Source organism: Nelumbo nucifera, chromosome 1 (genome assembly GCF_055504915.1).
Source record: "Nelumbo nucifera cultivar China Antique chromosome 1, China Antique-T2T, whole genome shotgun sequence".
Lineage (NCBI taxonomy): Eukaryota > Viridiplantae > Streptophyta > Magnoliopsida > Proteales > Nelumbonaceae > Nelumbo > Nelumbo nucifera.
The window spans coordinates 101803268-101829374 of record NC_142649.1 but is presented as its reverse complement, the minus strand read 5'-3'; the positions used below and the strand labels follow the sequence as shown (position 1 = coordinate 101829374).

Genomic DNA, 26107 nt, shown 5'->3' with positions numbered 1-26107 from the left:
ATTGTAATTTAATAGAACATTTAAGATGACAATTTCCAAATAGTAGGGGTGGAGTCAATTTTTTAAAACTTTGAGGTACTTTAAAATATTTGTCATTTTACAAATAATAGCATACTTAGTGCCATAGATGGATGGTAATTAAGATTCATAATTTTTCGGTAAATTGATAAAACATACCTTGATGTTTTTGACTATTGCTGAAACCTCCCCTGAAGTTCGGTAATTGTAATCACCTCCCCTTAAATTTTTTACATAGTTGCAAGTAGGCCCCCTCAGTTAGAATCCTCTAATAAGAAGCACGAATATTGTCCAAAATACCTATGCAATTACTTTCAACCAAAATGTTTATTTTTCAAAATTTCTCTTAATATCAATCACTACCCAAAGCACTTCCAATCTCTTTTCTAAAATTGATTTATTTTTCAAATTTGCACTTCATAACAATTGCTTAAGCAATTTTAAACCCTTCTTTTTTTGTTGCTCATAAGGTTTGTATTATTTTTACTATAGAAACCCGCCTCAATAGTAATTGCATGTAGGGGTGCTCACGGTTCGGTCAATCGAACCATGGGGTCTTTTTTCAAACCGAATTGGCCTGATCGGTTTTTTAAATATCCAAACTGAAACTAAATCGACGCAATTGGTTCACCGGTCCGGTTAATTGCAGTTTTATTTTTTGGTTTTTTTATGCACGTATAATAGAAAAACCCTAAAAATGTTGGTGGTTGCTGTCGGTGTCGGACTGGTTGGTGCTGGTGGAGCCGTAGAGAGAGAGAGAGAGAGAGATCCCAGATGCTTCAAAACCACCGCCCATTGACAGTCGACTGATGCTTTAGATGCTTCAAAACTAGCAACGACCCTGAATGCCGTTGGTGCTGGTGGTTGGCGCGGGCTGTGTGGCAGTTTGAGAAATACTAAGAGTTGAAGATGATTAGAAGAGTAAAACTACTGCACTTTGGTAGACTACTGCACTCCGGATCCACAACCACCACCTTCATCCCTCCATTCGTTTCCTTTCTTAGTCTCTCCCTCTCCTCTTTCGTCAGAAACTCCTCCTTCATTTGCTTACCGGGCATTGTCAAACGGTTATGCCCCCTGCTCAAGTCAGTCTTGTAAAGTGTTTTTTCTATCACCCACACGATACTTGTACCTCCATGGCTCTCGATCACGTTCAGCAACGCCTCCGGCATTTTTACTTCTCCGGCCGGTCGTGGATTTAGCGGTAGAGGAGGCGGTAATGGTGATGCTAGTCCTGAAGCAGCATCCATAATCAACTCGTTATTTTTCTCCCCCTTCTCCATCCTCCTCTCTTGTGCCAATTCTTCCATTTCTATCTCAACCAACACCTTCAGGAATACGTGACCGATCTTGTTCTTCTTCTGATATCTTTTCTTTATCATTCCACTCTTCTCGTCAAAAATCCTCCGGTTCAGTCGCTGATTTAGAAGGATGCCTTTCAGTTGGCGCTTTTCAAGAATATTCTCCTGGTCCATCTTTTGCTGCACCCGCTCTGAAGTTACGTTCATCTTTTTCAGCTTCTCAATTTCGAATGTACGTTGATATCACCCTGAGAATTGTTCTTCTGCTGCCGCTCAATTTCGAATTAGGATTATGTAGTGATCGAAAAGAAATAGAAATCGTTAGAGTTAGAGTCCCATCCTAATCGAAATATTAATTAAGTTTTGTTGGTTTCTATTTTTAGATTTTAGAAAGTTAGTCAGATGGAAAGTAAGAAGAGGAGCATTCGAAGATTGAAAGGAAAAAGGAAAGTTAATTCTCAGCCGCGTTCCACTTACGAAGATGGATTGTGCAAGAAGTCAATAACGGGTATAATATTAGTAACTTCCATTTCTTTTAATATTAGTAACTTTCATGTCTCCGCTGCAACCAGCCGGAGAATTAACTTTCCTTTTTGTGAATAGCTTCAGTTCTTAAGGAGTGCTTATATGCTTTGTTTCTCATGCATTTGCTATTCTGTTTTTGCTTTTGGTACATAGTTCTCTAATGGGTTTGTTTTTTGGGTAAATTGATGAAGCCTCCTCTGAAATTTCTAGTTGTTGCTGAAACCTCCCCTAAAATTTGGTAATTGCATTCACCTCCCCCTTTTCATCTTTGGAATTCTGAACTACTTGGTTCAATCGCTGCTTTGTGCAAAGCACATTTAGATGGAGTTTTGTAAGGAAGAAGAGAACCCTTTTGGTATGTAACATGACTTCTAGAAGAACTTAAGGGTCAAGATTGTTATGTTGAAGAGAATCTTAATTAGGTGGGGCTGGATTATGTTGAAGAGAATCTTAATTATGCTGAAGAGAATCTGTTCAAATCAAAATCCATTTGGATGGATTGGACGGACCAATAAGACATATTGAATTTGGATGGACTAGATGGACCAATATGACATATTGGATTAGACCTGGTCCATTCATAATGAATTTATATTGGATTGAGCCAATATCTGGTCCATTGATAGAAGATAAGAACATATGCGTCAATGGACCAGGTTTGAGTTGAAACCAATCTAAATTAATAGGAATTTGAAAAGATTGGAAATTGGACAGTCTCTTAACCAGTCCAAAATGGTCCAAAATATTCATTGGACTGGACTGGATCAGGTCCATTTGTAATGGATTCACATTGAACTGGACCAAATCCAGTCCAAATGACACAGCTAGATGGAAGGACTAGACGGAGATGGGGTTGGGAGGAAGGAAGCATGGGAGATTAAGAAAGATTAGGTGGTTATGGGTTACCTCTCATTTTGTAGCCCTTCACAAGATATCAAAAGAAAAAAAAAACACAGAGGCATGATGCGAGGCGTTCCACTACCTAGAGGTGTGAGGAGTAGTTCGGAACGCAAGAGACATAAGCCTCCCGAACATGTAGATCTGATTGTCCTAAGAACCGATCTGTTTTCTATTTTATGCCTTTTTTTATAAATTTTGGTATTCTCCCCATTTTTTGCAAATCTCTAGTATTTTTCTTCATTTTTTAAAAAAATTTGGTATTTTTCTACATTTCTGCATTTTTCTGGTATTTTTTTTATATTTCCTGCAATTTTCTGTATTTTCTATTATTTTTCTGCATTTTTTTTTTAATTTTATGGTATTTTCTGCATAATTTATGTATTTTTTCTGGTGTTTTCTTGCATTTTCTGCATTGTTTTGCATTTTTTCTACAAAAGTTTTGCATTTTTTCAATTTTTCTGAATTTCCTGAAAATTGTCTACATAATTTCTGCATTTTTCTAGTGTTTTCATGTGTTTCTGCAATTTTCTGGTATTTTCTACATTTGTTTTGAATTTTTCTACATATGTTCTGCAACTTCTGATATTTTTTTTTCTAAATTTTCTGTATTATTTCTGCCATTTTTTCATTTTCTGCAAATTTTCTAGTAAGTTTTTGCAAAAGTTTTGTATTTTCTACAAAGTTTTTGGTATTTTTTTCTGCCTAACTTTTGTATTTTTGGGTATACAGGTCAACTCAACCCGTTTTTGCTATGTGGTAGCCTTGGTGTAGTTTATTCTCTCAAAAATGTGGTAGTCGGGTATATGGGTTGGCCGACTCATTTCTATCACGTGGCGGCCTTGAGAGATGATGGGTTTGTGGGTTATGACCCTTTAAGAAGCATTGATTATGTGTCATGGTGGGTTGGTGGGTCAATATGGGTGGATTGATATTCAACCCTTACCCAACCCACCCATGCCACCCTACTCATGCCATTAACTCATTGGAACTATTTCAAATGGTTTTTCTCATGGTTTTAAAAGCCAACCCTAAAACAGAGTGCTTTGGCCACTGGTTCTGGGTCAAACGATTTGACTATCCGGTTCGAACCCTGGTTGGATGGATTTAAGGTCTAAAACCATACCCGAAATCATGACTGGTTCTTAGGTCAACAAATTTGAGAATATGGTTCAGTTTGGTTTTCAAAACCGTGGTTTTGGTACCAGCATTTCCAAGCTCAGTAGCTTGAACCTTACACAAAAAGAGATTCGTGGAAGGTCTTTTGACGTTTTGGGGCTATAGTTGATCACTTAGGCTCAGTTTGGGAAGAGTACAAATACAAATGTGTACAGTACAAATATATACAAAATACAAGGTTTTGCACTTTACATATTTTATTTGTATTCCTTCCAAATTGAATTGGCTCAGTTTGGGAAGAGTACAAATGCAAATATGTACAGTACAAATACATAAAAAATCATACAAAATAGAAGATTTTACACTCTACATATTATGTATTTGTACTCCTTCCAAATGGAGCCTTAATATTTCTAAGAACATCTTTAGGTATGGATGCAAATGAATCAGATCAGATTCGAATTAGGGTATATCCAAATCCGATATGATACTATTAATTGTAGATCCGATTAGATCCTGATATGATAAAAAATGATCTGAATTCGAATCCGATGAGGAAGTCGGATTTTTGGATTTGATCCAATCCGATTTGATTTTTTTAAATTAATAAATTATTAAAAGAAAAATAAATATAACAATTTAAATAAAAAAACAAAAATACAAATATATTTTGAACTATTTTGATCTTATATATACATGTTTTTTATAAAAAATAAATGATATAATAAATTTACAAAAATGCAATATAAATAAATAATATATATATAAGATCGGATAGGGGGATCCGAATCCGATCCAATTTATGATCAGATCCTATTATCCGATTTGAATATCCGAGATGGGGCTATTCGAATCGAAGAATATAGGATTGGGCTTCGGATGTTTCGATACATTTGCACCCCTTTCTTCAGGGTCCTTGGTGGCTGTATTTGAGGAGTCACTAGAAGTTATGACCTCAATCAGTGTATAAAAGAGAGTTAGCTAAACTGAAAGTCGAAACAATGTACAAAGTTTACCGCAACATGAAATGACTTTACCTCACGTCTCACGACTCTCACCAGAATTTGATGCAATTTAGAGAAAATTAAACTTTGTAGCTATTTACCTGATTGGAATCTAACACGATTTCAGTAAAAGACATTCGTAGAGATCACATTTGTAGGAATTCACTTCCAATTGCCAAAATCATGATTCCAACTAATCGAAAATAGAGGTTGTTTGGATTTCTGAAAGAAAGACGGAGAAAAATCATCATAGGAAAAGGATGGTTGCTGATGTTGTTGAAACACACAAATATCTTTGAAAGTTGCAAAAAAAAAAAAAATGAAAGGTGATGATAAATGGTATGGTGAATTTGAAGAGGTGGACTCTTCTTATTGCCAATTTGAAGAGGTGTTCTCTGTGCATACACTAAAATGTTCCATCTCTAAGGTTTGAATCAAAGGAATAGTGATAAATACATAATTTTGTTTTCTTATTTAATGTTTATTACAAAAAAAAGACATAAAACTCCATTCTTTTTGTTCACAATTATAAAACAAGTCAACCACAAAAATGTTATTAATATTCCCATTTAATGTTAGTCAGGGAGAATACACAAGAATCCCTATTTTTGTTCAATAATTGGAAAACCAACCATGATAATTGCTGAAACTACCATTGAAGTTTTTGACCATTGCCCATCCCTCCCCTTAAGTTTTGCAATTACAATCACCTCCCCTAAATTTTTTGACACAGTTGCAATTAGACCCCCCTTTGTAAAATCCTCTAACAAGAGGCATGAAAATGTCAAAAATACACATGTAATTATTATTGAGGTTGGTTTATACATATAAAACAATATAAATGTTATGAACAAAAAAAAAAGAGTTTAAAGTTGCAATTTTACCTTTAAGGCAAATTTGGAAAATACATCAATTCTGAAAAAGATATTAGAATGGATTGGGGTAGTATTTGATATGAAGAAAAAATTTGGAAAACAAACATTTTGGTCAAAAGTAACTACATGGGTGTTTCAGGCATTTTGTGTTTTTTGTTAGAAGATTCTAATAGAGGGTTTACTAGAAAATGTATCAAAAATTTCATGGGAGGTGATTGCATTTACCAAACTTTAGGGGGAAGGGTTTAGAAATGATAAAAAATTTTATGGGAGGTTTTAGCAATTCACCTTTTTATTCATTTAAATAAAAAAACTGAAAGTACATCTTATGTTCTCAATAGCCAATGTTGAGCCACATTAACCACTATGAAGACATTTTCAACTTGCTAATGGATGAGCAATTTATTTTTTAAACTATTTTCCAGTTTTTTTAAATATCTTAACCTATTTTCATTGGTTCGGTCGTTAATCATTAATTCTCTTCTTTATTCCCATCATATGGTGGTTTAATTTTTCATTTCAATTACCTTAAAATCCACAACATTGGATGGCAAGATATCTGAAAGAGTAAGTGATTTTTTTTATAGCAGTTCATTGTATGATTTTCAGCGGTTGAAGGAGCTGAAGTTGGATTTATCATATAGAAGTTAATTCTTGCAAAGGTAATGAGAATTCAAATAAAATTCTGACGAATGTAACTGATACAAATTATTAATTTTATTAATAAACAATAATAAATAAGAATAATAAGAAGTTTATTAATGATAAATAAGAATAATAAGAATTTTATGAACTCTGGTTACAATTGCTAGAATTTTATTTGGACATATCTTTGTATTAATGAACCATAATAAATGAGATAAATAAGAATAATTTTTATAGATGTAGAAATATACCAAATTGTAAAAATAAAAATATATTATATACTATCATCATCACAAAATTTGTCACGTGCAAAGCACATACACAAATACTAGTATACGTAAAATAAATTAGACCATCTCTTCTTGTATTACAATCATCTATATTTTATGTAAACAGTTTCTATTTGGAAAAATTAAAGAAGAATGAAGGTTAAAATAGTCTTTTTCATCTTTTTGCTATTAGTTAATGATGATTGTAATTTACTAGAACAATTAAGAGCACTTTATGACAATTCCTAAATAGTAGGGGTGGAGTCAATTTTTAAAAACTTAGGGGTACTTTAAAATATTTGTCATTTTACAAATAATAGCATACTTAATGTCAGATGGTAATTAAGATTCATAATTTTTTTTGGTAAATTGATAAAACATACCGTAAAGTTTTTGACCATTGCTGAAACCTCCCCTGAATTTCGGTAATTGTAATTACCTCCCCTTAAATTTTTGACATAGTTGCATGTAGGCCCCCTCAGTTAGAATCCTCTAATAAGAAGCACAGATAATGTCCAAAATACCTATGCAATTACTTTAGACCAAAATGTTTATTTTCCAAAATTTCTCTTCATATCAATCACTACCCAAAGCACTTCCAATCTCTTTTCTAAAATTAATTATTTTTCAAATTTTCCCTTCATATCAATTGCTTAAGAAATTTTAAACCCTTCTTTTTTTTGTTGTTCATAAGGTTTGTATTATTTTTATCATAGAAACTAACCTCAATAGTAATTGCATGTAGGTGTGCTCACGGTTCAGTTAACCGAACCAACTTGACCGTTTTTTAAATATCAAAACTGAAACCGAACCGGTGGACCGGTTAATTGCGGTTCGATTTTTTGTTTTTTTTATGCACGTAAAATAAAAGAACCCTAAAAATGTCGGTGGTTGCTGTTGGTGTCGGACTGGTTGGTGCTGGTGGTTGTTGGCGGAGCCACAGTGAGGGGAGAGAGAGAGAGAGATCCTAGATGCTCTAAAACCACCGCTCACAGGCAGTCAATAGATGCTTTAGATGCTTCAAAACTACCAACGTGGTGCTAGTGGTTGTCACGGGCCGCGCGACAGTCTGAGAAATACTAAGAGTCGAAGAAGATTGGAAGAGTAAGAGTGAATGAGACGAGAACGGAGAGACTAGAGAGACAAAAGATAAGACAGAGAGTGAGAGAAGCTGAGAAGGTTTGGTTTCGAATTTCAAACATCAAAGAGACAAAAAGGCTTGAGTGGTTATGAGTTTCGAAGAGAGTCTGGCAGTGGTAGACTAGGAGACTAGCAAAGTTTTGAAGAGAGTGAGACTGGTAGTCCGGCTCTCTGGCAGACTACCGAACTTTCAATTGGTTCAAAGGGAGGCTGAAATTGAAAGTCTCTCAGACTACCGAACCTTTTTGAAAAATAAAAAATATAATATATATATATATATCGGTTGGTTCGGTTAACCATCGGTTTTTGTAAATGGTTAACCGAAACCAAACTGGTTAGTTCGGTTTCGGTTTGATATTCTTAAAAAACTGAAAATTTTAGTTCGGTTTCGGTTAACCTTATAAAAAAACCGATGATTAACCGAACTGATCGGTATATATACAATAATATAATATATAATATATAATATATAATATTATATTTATATTTTTACTTTTTAAAAAACCGGCTGCCAGAGGCGCGCCTATGGCCTGTCTGCCTTTCCCACTTTTATCATACATGTAACACACTTATCTTTTGAATTTTCCTCTTTCCCAAGTCCCAACACCCAAGAGGCTGGTGCACACTCGCCGAGGCCAAGTGAGTAAACCTGTGCGCACACTGGCTTTTTCGATATGTCCCCTTCCTCAAAAAATGAGATGCCTAACTAGTAAGTAATGGATTTTCAAAATTTTCAAATGGTGCACACTCGCCAAGGCCGAGTGAATAAACCTGGGCGCACACTCTCCTTTTCAGTTTTCCCCTTCTTCGAAAACTGTGATGTCTAAGTAATGGATTTTCAAAATTTTCAAATTTATTATTTCCCACTCCCAATCTTTGTTTGACTGCCTCTGTCTCTCTCATCTCCCATCTTCGCGGCTCTGCCATCTCTTAGGCTTTCACTTCAGGCGGCAACAACCAATAACTAGTCCGACACCGGCGAATCATTGGCCACCACATCGCCCTCGCAGGCTCGCCCCTCTGCCATGCTTGTTCAGTTATTCTTTTTTTTTTTTTTAATTTGAGTGCAAAAAAAGAACCAAAAAACCAAACCGCAATTAACTGATCCACCAGTTAACCGATAGACCAGTTAACCGGTTACATCGGCTTGGTTTCGGTTCAGATTAAAAAAAAAACGATCAAGTCGGTTCCGTTTAAGAAAAAACCCCACGGTTCGGTTAACCGAATCGTGAGCCCCTACCCCTAATTGCATGAGCATCTTTGACACATTTATGCCTCTTGTTAAAGGATTCTAACAAAGGAGATCTACTTGCAATTATGTCAAAAGGAGTTTTAAAAATAAAAAAACAATACATGAAAAATTCCAAAATTAAAAGAATTAACATTAAAGTTCCCAATATAAAATAAAAAAAGTTGAACATTTAACAATTCAAAGAAGTAAACGGTAAAGAATAAAGACTAAATAGTAAAGATTAAAGAGCAAATACTTCTAACAATATATAAAACATCACAATTAGACATGGCAATCAGGTCAGTGGGTTGACCCATGACCCAACCCAACCCAAACCTAGTCTTTTTCGGGTTGGGTCAAGTTGGGTAATTCAAGTAGCTACATATGAGACCCTAACCTTGTTTTTTTGGGTTGGGTTGGGTCAACTTTTTGCTAGGTATACATACATTAAAGAACATAAACAAGCATAAATAAAGAAATGTATTAAATTTAGGCTCTGTTTGGTGTCATGAGATGTGATGGGAAAAAGTGGGACAATAGATCCCAATTCTTGGGGTGTAGGATCCCACAATTTTGGTAGGAAATAAGTGGGAATGGAGGGGAAACTTGTTTAACAATAAAAAACACATACCTTATAGTTTTTCTAAGAAAAATAATTTAATGTTTTACAATTATTTAATAAAAATGTTAAAATTATGAATTAAGTGATAAATATTAATGAAATAAAACATTAATGATAAAATATAACCTAATAAAAATTAAAATATTATAATTGCTAATTATTTAAAAATTAATAATTGATAATAAAATACTAAATCATAAGAATATTATTAATTAATAATTAACAACAAAATAAATAAAAATTAATTAACTAATTAGTGAATAATCCAATAATTATTTTATTTTTAATAATTTAGTTATAAAATAATTAATAAATCATTAATCAACAAAAATACTAAAAATTAATAATAAAATATTAAAGTTATTAAATAAAGCATATGTATTAAGAAAATGAAATGTTAATAATTCTATATGAACTGATAAAGATCAAAACATTAATTAATTAAATATTAATTTTATATAATTAATAATAAAATACTTGATGAGGGCGGATTTGGCTCTCCAATGATATTGTGACACATGGCACCTCGGAACAAATAGGTGACACCCGAAACCACTTTTGCAACAACTTGCCTTAGCCAAGTTGATGGTGTCCCACCTGGCGGCCCAAGTGCGGCCTGGCGGCCTGGCGTAGGCACGGCCTGGCGCAGGTGCGGTCTGGATTCCTGGCCCAGGCACGACCTGGCAGCTTGGCACAGTCACGACCGGGCGACCTGGCACATGTGCCGACCTAGCGACTTGCAAGACGTGCTTGTCGACGAATTCGGCAGGCATATCCAAACACTCCCACGATCCTTGGAAGTTGGCCCACATGCCGAACGATCTGGAGGGTGGTCAACGTGCATGGCAATTACCTCTAGGAATCTTGAACCACTTAGATGACCTCGCAGAAATCTCGGATATGGTGCGTGAAGCCCACGCCAAACAATGCCTATATAAAGGCACCAACCCCAGAAGCAAAGGGGGAGGCAAGCAAGTAAGAAAATTCTATCTCTCATAGTTTGTGATTTTTAGCTCGCAGTCTACTATGAGAGTACTGACTTAAGCATCGAAGTGACCTCGTTGGGTTAGCCACCCCGGGTCCGCTGACATTTGGTTCCTTGCAGGTCTCTAAAGAGCAACAAAACTCATCAATCCAGCTCGCTAGTTAGGTAGCTCGGCACCTCAAGGCAACTCGCCACCTGGTCAGCCCGGCGCCTCATAGGCAAATCGCATGGTCAGCTCGACACCTCACAGGCAGCTCGACACCTAGGCAGCTCGGCACCTCACATGCAGCTCAAAACCTCATAGGAAGCTCAGCACCTCACAGGCAGCTCGGCACCTAGGCAGCTCTACTTCGGCCTCTGAGTCATCGGCCACTTGGAAGCAGGTCAAATGACGAGATACTTAGCCAAAAAAAATGATACGTGACCAAAAATCGCTAAATCAATTGGCGCCGTCTGTGGGAAAACGCTACAAAAAGCTAAGTTATCATCCTACCAAAAGCTAAGTCCTCTTCTCCCAGAAAGCTAAGTCCTCACTTTTTAGAAACTAAAGCTCTTGCTTTATAGTTTCCATTTTTTATGAATTCAAAGACTATGCAGAAAAGTTAACAGACTAAGCAGCTCTACCAACTTTACTTTCAATTCAGATAAAACCTCATCATTTCCCTCTACAAAGATGAGCTCTTCGTGGCTTCCGTGGGAGTTGGCGGCCAACAGACTGCATGGGCGTCCTTGCTGGTCGAGCTTTCCAAGGCTCCTGTGCGAGCTGGCGACCTAAAGTTAGTGGGCTGCCCCCGAAGGTTGAGCTCCTAGTAGCTTCTTGTAGGAGTGGGTGACCGGCATCACGGGGCTGATACAACGCAGCCATAGCTCTAAGGTGCCCACCTGACGGTCCAGGTGCAAGCTGGCGGCCTGGCATAGGCGCGGCCCGATAGCCTGGCCCTGGCGCAGCCTGGCACAGGTGCGGCCCGACGGCTTGGCCCAGGCACGACCTTGACATAGGCGTGGCCCGACAGCCTAGCCCTGGCGCGACCTGGCGTCTTGGCCCTTGCACGACCTGGCGGCCTGGCTCAGGCGCAAAATGGCGAACTGATAAAAGACCTCGGCACTGCAAGTCCCAGTCGACTCCTCGGCATGGGCATACAAGTCCCAGTCTCCTCTTCGGCATGGGCAAAATCAAAGATCAAAGAGAGTGGACTACGAGCCGCTCCCACGACCTAAGGGCTAAACTACCACATAAGACCCAGTCGCCTCTTCGGCATGGGCAATATCAAGGAGAGTGGACTACAAGTCACTCCTAGAGCCTAAGTGCCAAAATACCGAACTAGCGAAGACCTCCTCACCACATAAGACCCAGTCGCCTCTTCGGCATGGGCAAGATCAAGGAGAGTGGACTACGTGTCGCTCACAGAGCCTAAGGAATTGAAATGACGCTTACGAGCTCATCGAATTATTCATTCCGGGCCAAAAGGAGAAATCTACTCCCTTCGCCAACTTACTTTTGGCTCGGGAGTGGGGGGCAAATGATGAGGGCGAATTTGGCCCTCCAATGATATTGTGACACATGGCACCTCAGAAAAAATAGGTGACACCTGGAACCATTTTTGCAACAACTTGCCTTAGCCAAGTTGATGGTGTCCTACCTGGTGGCTTGGCGCAGGTGCGGTCTGGTGGCCTGGCCCTGGCACGACCTGGCAACCTGGCCCTGACGCGAGCTGGCAGCTTGGCATAGGCACCGACCTAGTGGCTTGGCCTAGGCACGACCTGGCAGCCTGGCACAGGTGCGGCCTAGCGGCTTGGCATAGGCACCGACCTGGCAGCCTGGCCCAGGCGCAACCTGGCAGCCTGGCACAGGCGCGACTTGACGACCTGGCACATGCGTTGACCTGGCGACTTGCAAGACGTGCTCACCGACGATTTCGGCATGCATATCCAAACACTCCCACGATCCTTGGAAGTTGGCCCACGTGTCGAACAATCTGGAGGGTGGTCAACGTGCATGGCGATTACCTCCAGGAATCTCGAACCATTTAGATGACCTCGCAGAAATCTCGGATATGGTGCATGAAGCCCACGCCAAACAATGCCTATATAAAGGCACCAACCCGAGAAGCAAAGGGGGAGGCAAGCAAGTAAGAAAATTCTAGCTCTCATACTTTATGATTTTTAGCGTACTGACTTAAGCATCGAAGCGACCTCGCTGGGTTAGCCACCCTGGGTCCTCTGACATTTGGTTCCTTGCAAGTCTCTAAAGAGCAACGAAACTCATCAATCCAACTCGCCACCTGGTCAGCCCGGCACCTCACAGGCAGCCCTGCACCTGGTCAGCCCGGCGCCTCACAAGCAGCTCGTCACCTGGTCAGCCCAGCACCTTACAAGCAGCTCGACACCTAAGCAACTCGGTACACCACTGGCAGCTCAGCACCTCACAGGCAGCTCGGCACCTAGGCAACTCCACTACGGCTTCTGAGTCGGCCACTTGGAAGCAGATCAAATGACAAGGTACTTAGCCAAAAAAATTGATACATGACCAAAAATCGCTAAATCAATACTAAATAACAAAATTGTATTAGGAACTAAATAATAATTGATCTACAATTTATTACAAAACAATTGTTAATTAATTAAGTAATTAATGGATAATTAATAATAAAAATGTTAAATAATTAAATTAAACTAATAATGAAATAGAAATATTAATTAATTAAGAATAAATATAATTTAAAATAAAAATTAAAGTATTAGTTATTAATTAATAATTACTTAACTAATTAACAATAATAATTAATTATAAAATTAATTAGTGAACTATTAATAATTAATTAAGAGTAAAATTTAAAATACTAAAAATATCACTAACAACCTAATTAATTAATAATTATAATTTTAGTTGATTTTTCCATTATTTTCCCTTTAACAACCAAACAATGGAAGGTAGGAAATTTCCACTCATTTTCCCTTTCTCATTCCATCCTGCTATTTTCCCTCAAGCAGTTTTATAAATCTTGAACAGGTTCACCGGTTAAACTACTTAATCGGGTGGTTTTTTCACGAATTCTGATTTTCATTGTATATATGACCAAACCAGCGAGGACCTAGCATGGTTGAATCGGTTCATCTGGTCCGGTCCGGTTTTCTGAACATCAGTAATTAATGATCAACTTTTTTTGTTCAACATAGTTATTTTTTTTAAACGTAACAAAAAGTGGGACAATAGATCCCAGTTCTTGGGGTGTAGGATCCCACAATTTTGGTAGGAAATAAGTGGGAATGGAGGGGAAACTTGTTTTACAAAAAAAAGCACATACCTTATAGTATTTCTAAGAAAAATAATTTAATGTTTAACAATTATTTAAGAAAAATTTTAAAATTATGAATTAAGTGATAAATATTAATAAAATAAAACATTAATGATAAAATATAAGCTAATAAAAATTAAAATATTATAATTGTTAATTATTTAAAAATTAATAATTGATAATAAAATACTAAATCATAAGAATATTATTAATTAATATCTAACAAAAAAATAAATAATAATTAATTAACTAATTAGTGAATAATGCAATAATTATTTTAAATTTAATAATTTAATTAAAATAAATCGTTAATCAACAAAAACACTAATAATTAATAATAAAATATTAAAGTTGTTAAATAAAGCATATGTTTTAAGAAAATGAAATATTAATAATTCTATATGAACTGGTAAAGATCAAAACATTAATTAATTAAATATTAATTTTATATAATTAATAATAAAATACTAAATAACAAAATTGTATTAGGAACTAAATAATAATTAATCTACAATTTATTACAAAAAAGCTATTAATTAATTAAGTAATAAATGGATAATGAATAATAAAAATGTTAAATAATTAAATAAAATGAATAATGAAATGGAAATATTAATCGGGTGGTTTTTTCACGAATTCTGATTTTCAATGTATATATGACCAAACCAGCGAAGACCTAGCATGGTTCAATTGGTTCATCTGGTCCGGTCCGGTTTTCTGAACATCGATAATTAATGATTAACTTTTTTTGTTCAACATAGATTTTTCTTTGTAAACGTAACAAAAATATATATATATATATATATATATATATATATATATATATAAGGAGGTTTTTTCTTTTTAAACTAGATTTTTATTGCAAAAAATCATTTTGCCAAATTATTTTATTGAGTAGTTTCTGGCTTCTCCAACAGGAAAAGCATTAAGCATAGAAAACCCATGAAGCATTCCCAAATGAAGCCTTAATGCTTGTTTCTCAAATAAGTAATGTTTGATTTTCTAAATTTAAAAATTCACTAATAATAGAATAGTAAAACATTTGCACTGTATATAATTCTTTACAATTACAATGGATAAACTCTTAAAAATTACATAGTCTACACGATCTGTTTCTTCTTCTTCTTCTTCTTCTATCGATCAATCTTATTGGTTTAGTTTAGTGGGAACCACATTAAGAACGAAGCAAAGATTTGAGCCTTGGGCGGGTTGGGGGAGACGAAAAGACCAGACTTGCAATGAGTGAACCTTGGGGCGCCATTCTTGCAGAGCAACGAGGTCGTTCCACGCTCCATTCAGCACATAAGAGTAACTACTGCCGAAAGAGTTCCACCGCGTAAAATTTAGTGTCCAGAATCTGCACTCCGGATCCACAACCACCACCTTCATCCCTCCATTCGTCTCCTTTCTTAGTCTCTCCCTCTCCTTTTTCGTCAGAAACTCCTCCTTCATTTGCTTACCGGGCATTGTCAAACGGTTATGCCCCCTGCTCAAGTCAGTCTTGTAAAGTGTTTTTTCTATCACCCACACGATACTTGTACCTCCATGGCTCTCGATCACGTTCAGCAACGCCTCCGGCATTTTTACTTCTCCGGCCGGTCGTGGATTTAGCGGTAGAGGAGGCGGTAATGGTGATGCTAATCCTGAAACAGCATCCATAATCAACTCGTTATTTTTCTCCCCCTTCTCCATCCTCCTCTCTTGTGCCAATTCTTCCATTTCTATCTCAACCAACACCTTCAGGAATTCGAGACCGATCTTGTTCTTCTTCTGATATCTTTTCTTTATCATTCCACTCTTCTCGTCAAAAATCCTCCGGTTCAGTCGCTGATGCAGAAGGATGCCTTTCTGTTGGCGCTTTTCAAGAATATTCTCCTGGTCCATCTTCTGCTGCACCCGCTCTGAAGTTACGTTCATCTTTTTCTTCTTCTCAATTTCCAATGTACGTTGATATCACTCTGAGAATCGTTCTTCTGCTGCCGCTCAATTTCGAATGTACTGGTGTCACTCAGAATTGTTATTTATAAGGTTAGTACTACTAATTCGTTTTTCTTTCTAAACTCCTAGTAGAATTAGGATTATGTAGTGATCGAAAAGAAATAGAAATCGTTAGAGTTAGAGTCCCATCCTAACTGAAATATTAAATTTTCTCAGTTTCTATTTTTAGATTTTAGAAAGTTAGACAGATGGAAAGTAAAAAGAGGAGCACTGAAGATGGAAAGGAAAAAGGATAGTTATTTCTCAGCCGCGTTCCACTTACGAAGATGGATTGTGCAAGAAGTCAAGAAACGGGTATAATATTAGTAACTTCCATTTCTTCTAATTTTAGTAACTTTCATGTCTCCGCTGCAACCAGCATTAGTCCTTACCAACTAGTCTCCCATCTAAAATTGTCTTTTGGTGAATATCTTCAGTTCTTAAGACTGTGTTTGTTTGTAATGCAAATAAATTTGCACTGGTGCAAAACTATGACAGTGAAAATTATTTGAGTATAAATTCTGACATATTTTTGTTTTAAATTTTAGCTTATTTTGTTTGATTGCAGTACAAATGAAGTAAATTAAGATATAAAGCATAATAAAGTCAAATCCAAAACAAAATTAAACAAGAATTTGTATTTTTACATTTGCACTCCCATTCATTTGTACTAATACAAATAAATTTGCATTGCAACCAAACACAGCCAAATTAATGCCATTTGCTATTCTGTTTTTGCGTTTGATAAATTGCTGTTTTTTTTTTTCTTTTTATTGTTTTTTTTTTGGTAAATTGCTGATTTGGTAATTGCAATCACCTCCCCTTAACTTTCTGACTTAGTTGCAAGTAGAGTCCCTCTGAAAAAATCTTGGGAAAATTCCCGATTAGTACCTTGTACTTTGGGCCTAGTGCCACTTTGATTCCCAAACTTTAAAATGCGACAATTCAATACCCAAATTTTCAAAACTTGCCAATCCTGTACCTGCTGTTAAACAACTGTTAACTAGCTGTTAAGTGGCATTTGAGAAGGCAGAAATGCTCTTTGAGTGTCATCTAATTTTCTTTTTTAACCATCCAAATGTTGACAAAAAATGAATAGTCCCAAACCCTTTTCTCTTCTGTCCAACAATGGTGAGAAACTTCAGGGGAGGCTTCAGTAATTTACTTTTATTTTATTTTTTGCTGTAGTGGACTGATGAATATTGCTTTTCTGGTCAATATTATTTATGTTGTTTTGGTTTACATACTTTTGTTTTTGTGTATAATCACTTAATAGCTGTATTAAGTGATTTTGTGGTCAACTGGTCTGTTTTCCTGAAGGAAAGAGTGGGGAGGGCGGGAAGGAGGTATTGAAGACTGTATAGGAATTTCTCAATGTGTTATAGTAACTCACAAGGCCCAAGAACACTGATATCATAGAAGGAGTTGAGACCTTCTAAGGACAGAGGTGGGGTGGTGGTCGTAGGTGGAGCTACTTGTGAAGGCAGGATGGTCTTCACTGCACTGAAGGAGGATTGGGAGAAGAGACTTGTAGTGGAAATAAATAGACCATCAAATGATTGGAGGAAAGCAGCAGAGTTACTGAGGAGTCTGAATCTGAACTGCACAATTATTTTAACACCTTATGAAAGTGTAAAGCTCTACTGGAGGTTCCAGGTGTTGAATTGGATTTAGATGCAACTTGCTTTCATGTGGAGTGTGGTGCAGTCACTGTCTCGAGTCCACTGGTTAATGCCAAGAATCTGAAGGTTGGAGATAAAATAACACTTTGAATCCTAGGTCTGCCTTTTCATCTTTGGATTTCCGAACTATTCGGGTCAATTGCTGCTTTGTGCAAAGCACGTTTAAATTGAGTTTGGTACGGAAGAAGAGAGCCCTTTTCCTAGGCAAAGTGATGGTACCCCAATAACTGTTTAGAGTCAAACATGTACTCCTCAAGGTTCAGCTCTGTGTTCAAATCTGGTTGGAGGAGATCTTTTGGGGTTGCATTCCAATCCAGTTGTTCCCAACCTCAGCAAATTTTTGGAACCAAACACTCCAGGTATGATCGTCAATTTGGTCAAGGCTACTGATAATCTCCCTGTGTTTGCAGAAATAATAGACACCCAATCATTGCCTACAACTTGTCCAGAAGGAGAATATTGTTCAGAGAAGTGGGTGGAGGAGAGAAAGGTAGAGCAGAATGACTGTGAGGGGCAAGGGGAAAGGATTTGGAAATTGGTTTGCTATTGTCTAGAAGAACTTAAGGGTCAAGATTGTTATGTTAAAAAGAATCTTAATTAGGTGGGGCTGGAAGGACTAGACGGAGATGGGGTTGGGAGGAAGGAAGCGTAGGAGATTAGGAAGGATAAGGGGAAAAGTGCAGGTGAAATTGTTGGACAATGGGTTTGAAATTGAAGGAAGTAAGGAATTTTAGTGTGTATGCTAAGAACAATGGAGAGATGGGGAAATCTAGGAAGAAAAAGATGTTGGAGGTGGAATGATTGAGATCTGATGTAGAAGGTGATATTGAATTTACTGCAGGAAGGGAAAGAAGGAAGGGACGGAATTAGAGAGAGGGGTAGTACTGGTAGTTGGTCTTTATCTTGAGTTTACAATGAAGGATCATAATCTAGAATGTGAGTGGCTTGGCGAGTGCTAGGAAGAGAAGAATTATAAAGGATCTGCTTCGAAGGGAAATGCCAGGTGCAGTAATGTTACAAGAAACAAATGTGGCTGAAATGGCTAGGTGGGTTAAAAGTGTGTGGATTTCTAGAAGTATGAGCTGGTTTGCAGTGCCTTGTTGGGTAGCTTATGGAGGTATAGTCACAATGTGGAGAAATGAGGTATTGGAATCTCAAGAAGAAATAATTGGCCAATTTTCAGTTTCTTTTAAATTTAAGAATGTGGGAGATGGGTTTATGTGGGTTTTATCAAACATTTATGGGACAAATAGGTATAGAGAAAGAGGTCCGTCATGGGAAGAGCTTTTTGACTTAAGGATTTGTGAGATGGGCCCTAGTGTCTAGGAGGGGATTTTAATGTGATAAGATTTACAAATGAGACAAACAATCCCTATCAGATGGTCTCTACAACTATGAGAAGATTTAATGAGTTTATTTATAATTGTGATCTAAAATAGATCCCAATTCAACAAACTATCTTCACTTGGTCCAACTTACAAGCCTCATTTGTTCAAAGTTGGATAGATTTGTGTTCAATACAGAGTGGGAAGAACAATAGGGAGTGCTGATGCCTAGGGCCTTGCCAAGAGTAACCTCAAATCACTGATCAATTAGAATAGGAATGAAGAATTTTTTGACTGGTCCCACCCCTTCTATATTTGAAAATATGTGACTTACTCATCCATATTTTATTAAGACAATGGAAGAGTGGTGGAGTGAGCAGGTAAGGGGTGATGATTTGGTGGGGATCCCGATGGAGAGGAGTTTTCGGGAGGGGGTTTTAGAGAGAGTTATGAAAAGGTTAGCTTCTTGGAAAAATAATTATATCTCAAAAGCGGGTAGGGTTACCTTAATAAAGTCTATTCTTTCCAACCTGCCAACTTATTACTTTTCTGTCTTTAAAGCCCCTGTTAAAGTAGTGCAAGAAATTGAGAGATTAATGAGGAATTTCCTTTGGGATTAAGGAGGGATTGACCACAAAAACCATCTTCTGAACTGGAAGGAGGTTTTTAAGCCAAGTGAGGGAGGTGGTTTTGGGTTGGGATAGTTGGTAGAGAAGAAGAAAGCTTTGTTAGGCAAATGGTTGTGGAGGTTCCCTAAAGAAAGTGAGGCTCTATGGCATTTGGTTATTAAAATTATTTATGGACAGCACCAAAATGGTTTGGGGCACAGGACCAGTAGGGGCGGAAATGCTAAAAGTCCTCAAAAAATTAATTTGACTCCCCAATTTTATTCAACACATTAGATATGATGCTATCTCAGGACAAAGGGTGAAAGTTTTGGGAAGACTTGTGGTGGGGGGATTCTCCTCTCTGTCTTTCCTTCCCTAGAATTTACAACATATCCACGTTCAAACACAATGAAATTTCTAAATTGGTTTCCAGGGAAGGGCTTGGGCCATCCTGGGATTTAGGTTTGAGAAGGCCTTTGAGAAACTTTGAAACTGATGAGTTAATCTCTGTGCTTGAACTTCTCCAAAATGTCCAAATTTCCTCGGAAGGTTTTGATGAGAGGATTTGAACTCCTGATGTTAAAGGTTCTTACTCTTCTGTTTCTTTCTTTAAATCTTTGTTTTCCTATGTTGATTCTCGACTCTTTCGTGCTAGAGAGCTGTTGTCCAGTCCAATTCCTCCAAAAGTAAAGATCTTTTGTTGGCAAGCTTCCATCAAAATAATTAACACCTCTGAAAGGCTCCCAAGGAAGTGGAAAAATTGGTATCTTTCACTTCATGTGTGTGTGTTTTGTTTGAAGAGTGGGGAGTCTACTAACCAAACTCCTGTTGCATTGCCCGTTTGCACAGCAAGTTTGGCAGAAATTTCTTTTCTTTGTTGGATAAGTCTTTGTGTGCACCAATTGAGGTGGTGGGTTTGTTCAAGACAAACTTTTTGTGCCCCTCTACTTGGAAGCAAAAAATATTCTGGCAATGTTTGAATGGTGCAATTCTGTGATATATAATTAGCTTATTAATTTGCAAAATGTTGGTGTTTATCTAATTTGTCTGGGAAAATGATTTGTTTCTAGGTTGGAAAATTTTGCTTCACAGGTTTTATTTTTTCTTATATTTTTTATAGAATATTTGCTTATAAAATTTGGATTGGATTGGACATGGTCCATCCGTAATGGATTTATATTGGACTGGGTTGGGTTGAACCAATATCCAGTCCATTGACAGAAGATAAGAGTAAGGGTTTCAATGGACTAAGTTTGGGTTGGACACTGAATTAAAACCAATTTGAACAGGTTGGACAGTCCAATAAGACTCTGAATTGGACCAGTCCAATCCAGTCCAGTTTGAACAGTCCAATAAGACATTGAATTGGACTAGTCCTACAATAAACCTTTAATTTCTTCATAATCTGTCTACCTCTTTGGGTTGTCACATATTGTGGAGAAGAAATGGGTTTTGCATTGGGAGGTTAAATCTGAATTAAGAAGCATATCAGTAGAAACTCAAATGTTGAATGTTTTCAGCCACCTTTCAGTCAGATATTGCGCTCTTAGTCTTATTTTCATTAATTTCTTTAGCATAATATGCATGTATACATTGGTACAGATTTGAATAAAAGATGTTATTGCATTTGTTAGCCATTCTGTTTTTTCCCTCATGTTGTACTTTCACTTTTGTACTGCTGCAAAATAACAAATACACAGACATAATAATACTAGCTCCATCAGTCTTTTTTTCCTGGTGTGGTTATTTTATCACCCAGTTTGAGTTTCAATTCCTTGATGAAGTTTCTTGATTTGTACAACATAAGTGATGGCCTATGGTAAATTTCTTTAGCTGTGGTGTGTTCAACACTAATGGCCTTAAATCTGAGAAAGAGGGGTTTATTAGTTGCAGAAACCTTCAGACTTGTTATTCTGTGAATTCCATAGTAAATTTCTTTCTACCATTGCATCATATTCCTGTGCAGTGTGAAATCTTCTACAACGTTTGATTTCCCCATTATCCCCATTCAGCCTTCATTCTTCTATCACATTGAAGCTGAATTCTGTAGACAACTCACATGCTGATGACCAATGTAAACTCTTAGACTGCTTGTCTAAATCTTTAGGTCTCTCTACACTCGGTGGTGATTGTAGCTTCTGTTGCTATTCTTCATCATCTAAGCCTGCCATCAATTCCCATGTGTTGAATTGTTGATTGTCTCCGGATGCATAGTACTCAGAGATAGAAGTTGTCAAGTTGACAACTAACCAGAGAAGGGTTACTGCTTGGCATCATGAAAATATTAAATTTGTCAAGTTGGATGAGCTCATCTGTTCATCGCATTCAAAGTTGATGGATGATTTGTTGGCTACTATCTAGTTCATTGTGATTATGTTTTCTGCATTGTCAAGAATCCTTGCCGTTTCTGCTCAGATGTAAACACCCAATGGTCCTCAGCTTGTCTCACTATGGTTATTTGTGAGTGCTTTTGGGTGGGGTACCTTTGATAATGATGATGTCCCCTCTTTTAATATGCATACTTGGTGCTTGCTCTGCATTTACTTATTAGTTGGATTCAGCTTGTACCAACTTTCATAAAATTATGTGCATCAACTGGTTTTGGCAGGCCGAGGAATAGCTAACACACTGTCACTTGAATAAAATATTATTATAGCAAGATTTCCAGTACAGCATGTATCTTTTAAAACTGATATCTTTGGTAGAGAGTGCTTTGTATCTGTTCTAAAACACCCTCTGGTAACTGTTTGTATTTCTGCGTGTTCTACCTCTGGTAAATAATTTTAAAAACTATTCAGCTTTGATCTGTTGAAAGTTGCAATATGAACCTTAAAATAGGACCTCTCTATGTTATCCAAGCATAGTAACTCTTCAAAATTAGGCAACGAAAAAGAAAATCTGCTTATCCTTGAGAATAGGCAAGTTGCGGCAGTGAGGTAGAAAAATGATTAGTTCTATTTCCTGATGTGTAGAGAGCACCACCATAACAGACAATTGTCAGCCCTTAGCCCTAAATGGGGTTCATTATATTGCTTTGTTCATGCTGATGGAACACTATCAAAATCTGTCCTACTGAAAGGCAAGCTGAAGTGTGATGCCTTTGGAACATACATGAGCCGTGGTGTAGCCCTTTGGGTGCCTTGATGATTGTGCCTCTTAAAACTGTTCTAGAACTATGTATCAATACATTTGACATGGAAAATATGAATAGTTTCTTACTAGTTTTTCAGGAATAGAATGTAATACTTCTGTAAGGATTATTAACACATTGTGTAGACTTCGGAATTATTGAATGAGTTGTGTGCTAGAGTTGTGAAGAAAAGCTCACACTACATGCAGCAGTCATCGAGCTTCTTTTTTTGCTTGTCATAACAACTGGAAATGAAATTCAAGTTTGATAGACGTTTTATGTAAACACTTCCTTCAACTTACTTGTTGTACTTTACATCTGAAAGAATGTTCAAGAAATTCACCTCTTCCTTCACAGAACACATGTACTGATTCAAGTATTCTTTGCTTTTATTTTATGTAATGATGTGATGGTAATTCTTTTTTCTTTGACAGTATGGTTGTGTGTTTGCATGATTATTGGTGTCAAAACAGTGATATCTTCTCAAGAGTATGTTACACTAGAAGAAAATAATATCCTTTTCCCCTTCCTTTTTTTTTTTTTACCGTGACTGTGAGTTACTAATCAGTCTCCTTTTGGCTATTTTTGCCCATGTAAATTTGACATAAGGGAGATGTGCTTTTTCACACATGACAAACTATAATAATCCAATATTGTAAGAAAGTAAGATACATTGAACCAATATGTCTTGACAGTGGTAGGAGTAAATTTCATTTTTTGCTAAGCAACTGTAAATTTCATTAAATAGGCATCAAGCAGAAAATCCAAGTCTACATTGTGAACATCAGAACAAGGAGGCTTCCAATAAAACAGAGCTCCAAAACAAAAAAAGGCAAAAGGAGAGAAGAAATCATTTATTGAAGATGATTCTACTTGCATTCTTTTATGTCCTGTCAATAACTTCCTGCTGCTGAAAATGCTTAGACTGGAATTTTTTTCCTGGTTTAAATATGCTTTTGTGCTTGGTAGAAATAAATGTTTCATTCATAGAATAGAGAACTTTACAGTACACATTATTGAAGATGTGGAAGTGGAATTGCAAGGGACTTTTAAGTACAAATGAACTGTTCAGTTAGAAACATCATATTTGCCAAGAATTTGTGGTGACTGGTCTCTGAAAAGAGCCTACTAGTGCCCGTTGGACATCAAATTCTTTGAAGAAAATGTGTGAACATCCATATAATTGTTGGAAAATCTTTGCAAACTGAGGATATGGTGATATACATTTAGAAGCTGATTAGGCGATTCATCAGAAGATCAACACTTATAAATATGCTTCAATATTGTTGCCCTAGTTGTGTTGCCTATTTAATACCCATGGTTCAAATACCTACCCCCTATCAATCTCCTGCATAGTTTCCTTAGGAATTTGGGAACATTGTTTTGCTTTATGTGGAGTTAGGTGGAATCCTCCACCAGACATGGCTGGACTCTTTGATTCTAATTGGTTCTTGATATCAATGAAAAGGGGGTAAGATTGTTGGAGATGCATGAGGTCTGTCATATTGCAGTCAACTTGGGAAGAAATATATGCTTGTCATATTCCTCTGGCCTGTCATCATTGATCTCTGATCCTTGCAATTTCCTATTTATATCTATAAGCCTCGTCTTCAACTTCTGAACTTCAGGATCATTGATAGCTTCAGAATTAGACTCCTTCACAAAGTTTGGGAGTTGAGTTGGGCCCAGCATTTTTATCTGAGAATCATCACCATCCCACTTTATTTTCCTCTTTTTACTAGTCATATGACCATCTGCTTCCCCCTCATTCTCAGGCTGGGGGTCCCATCTACTCTGTCTTCGTTTTCCTGAACTTCCTGTATGTTCCTGTTGCTCAGAAGCATGTTCATCAGAAACAATGGCCTTGGAAGTTTTAGACCTGTTTTGGATCTCTGTGACAGCAGACCTGTCAACTGATTTCAAGGATAATGGTGCAATGCTCTTTCCAACTCATGTTTAAAAGAAACACTGAAACAATGCGAAATGCTTATGAAACCACTTGTGAATTGATATTGACTAATCACATATTTAAAACTGCAGTTCTGGTTATGTCTGGCTGATTTAGGTTTGTGATATACATATGATTTGGTTCCAAATCAATGGAACTTTTAAAATAAACACGTTGCATGAATGCCAAACTTGCAAATTAGAACTGCATTATCTTATGGCTGCTTGATTGGTTCGGTACGGATCAATGTTCTAAAACGCGATGCAAGGTGCCAACCAGCTGGTTGGTAAGGTCTCCTGCTGGTTGTAGCTGAGACTTGGATCGAATCTCGCCTGCACCTGGGTTTGAGGGGGAGGGGTTATGGGTTGGGGGATGGGCTACCCCTCATTTTGTAGCCCATCAAAAGATATCAAAAAGAAAAAAAAAACAGAGGCATGATGCGAGGCATTCTATTACCTAGAGGTGTGAGGTGTAGTTCAGAACACACGAAACATAAGCCTCCCGAACATGCAGACCCGATTGTCCTAAGTGCCTATCAGTTCGGTTCGGAGTCTAAAAATTACAGACCCTATTTGGTCCGGGTCGGTCCCGAGCCCTTTGTATTTCTTGTTGGGTTGATTCCGATTCCACTGAACTCGACCCATTGACAGCCCTAAATTGGACTTGGTTTGTATGGGTTTGGACCGGATTGGGTCCAATCCATTTGTGAATGGACCAACATCGGATTGGACCAAATCCAGTCCAATTGACAGCCCTACCGTGCCACAACCTCGGAAAATCCACCCCAGGGTCTTCAAACCATATAGAACGTGAAGAGCCTAGAATATTGTCGCATTGGAATGTTAAAGTGTCCAAAACTGAGGTGGGCTGTAAGAGTCATGTTGCGAAGTCTGTGGGAGATTGGCTTCAGTGCTCACACCATACACACAATCCCTTGCAGCCTTGCATTGTGAGTATCTCTGTACTTGTATTTTTCATTAGGAGATATTTCCAATGCAAGGCTGCAAGGGACTGTGTGAATGGTGTGAGCATGGTCTTATGAGCATTGAAGTCGATTTAGTCTATAGAGGTTATGACTTCAATTAGAGAGAGAATCTGATTTTCAACATTCTTTCTGGGAAAAATTTGAAATTGTATTGAGTGCCTTATTAGCCTGATCTACGTATGCCAATTAAGGTGTTTTGGGTAATTTTAGAAGAGATGATCAGATGAGGGCAACCATTGAAGCTGTCTTCTAGTGAGAGCCTTGATTTCCTACTGGGCTGGGGTTGATTCAAATTTAAACTTTATTTTCTTTGTTTGGTTTAATATGACAAATTAATGGGTGAATTGGAGTATAGGACTGGTTAGGGTTTTGATCATAGGGAGAAGGAACAAGGGAAAAAAAGGGAAAGCAAAAATACTGTTTAGATGGTTGGGCAAAACAAACATGGGTTTGACTATGATATGGAAAAGATATGATATCTGAAAAACAACTAACTAACAAAATGGAATCATAAATGTGGTAATG

At 37.2% G+C, this 26107-nt stretch overlaps 1 long non-coding RNA gene across 3 annotated transcripts; it reads left to right on the top strand.

Annotated features, from left to right (window-relative positions):
* The first annotated feature begins 15008 nt into the window (after window positions 1-15008).
* LOC104611949 (uncharacterized) lies at window positions 15009-24630 on the top strand. 3 transcript variants are annotated; one of them, XR_016077698.1, is made up of 3 exons: window positions 15009-15955; window positions 16095-16219; window positions 23398-24630. It is a non-coding gene; the product is annotated as an uncharacterized LOC104611949 (long non-coding RNA). The 3 variants fall into 3 exon arrangements; XR_016077697.1 differs by having other exon boundaries at window positions 16082-16219; XR_016077699.1 differs by having other exon boundaries at window positions 16082-16219; window positions 22492-24628.
* Window positions 24631-26107: the final 1477 nt, after the last annotated feature.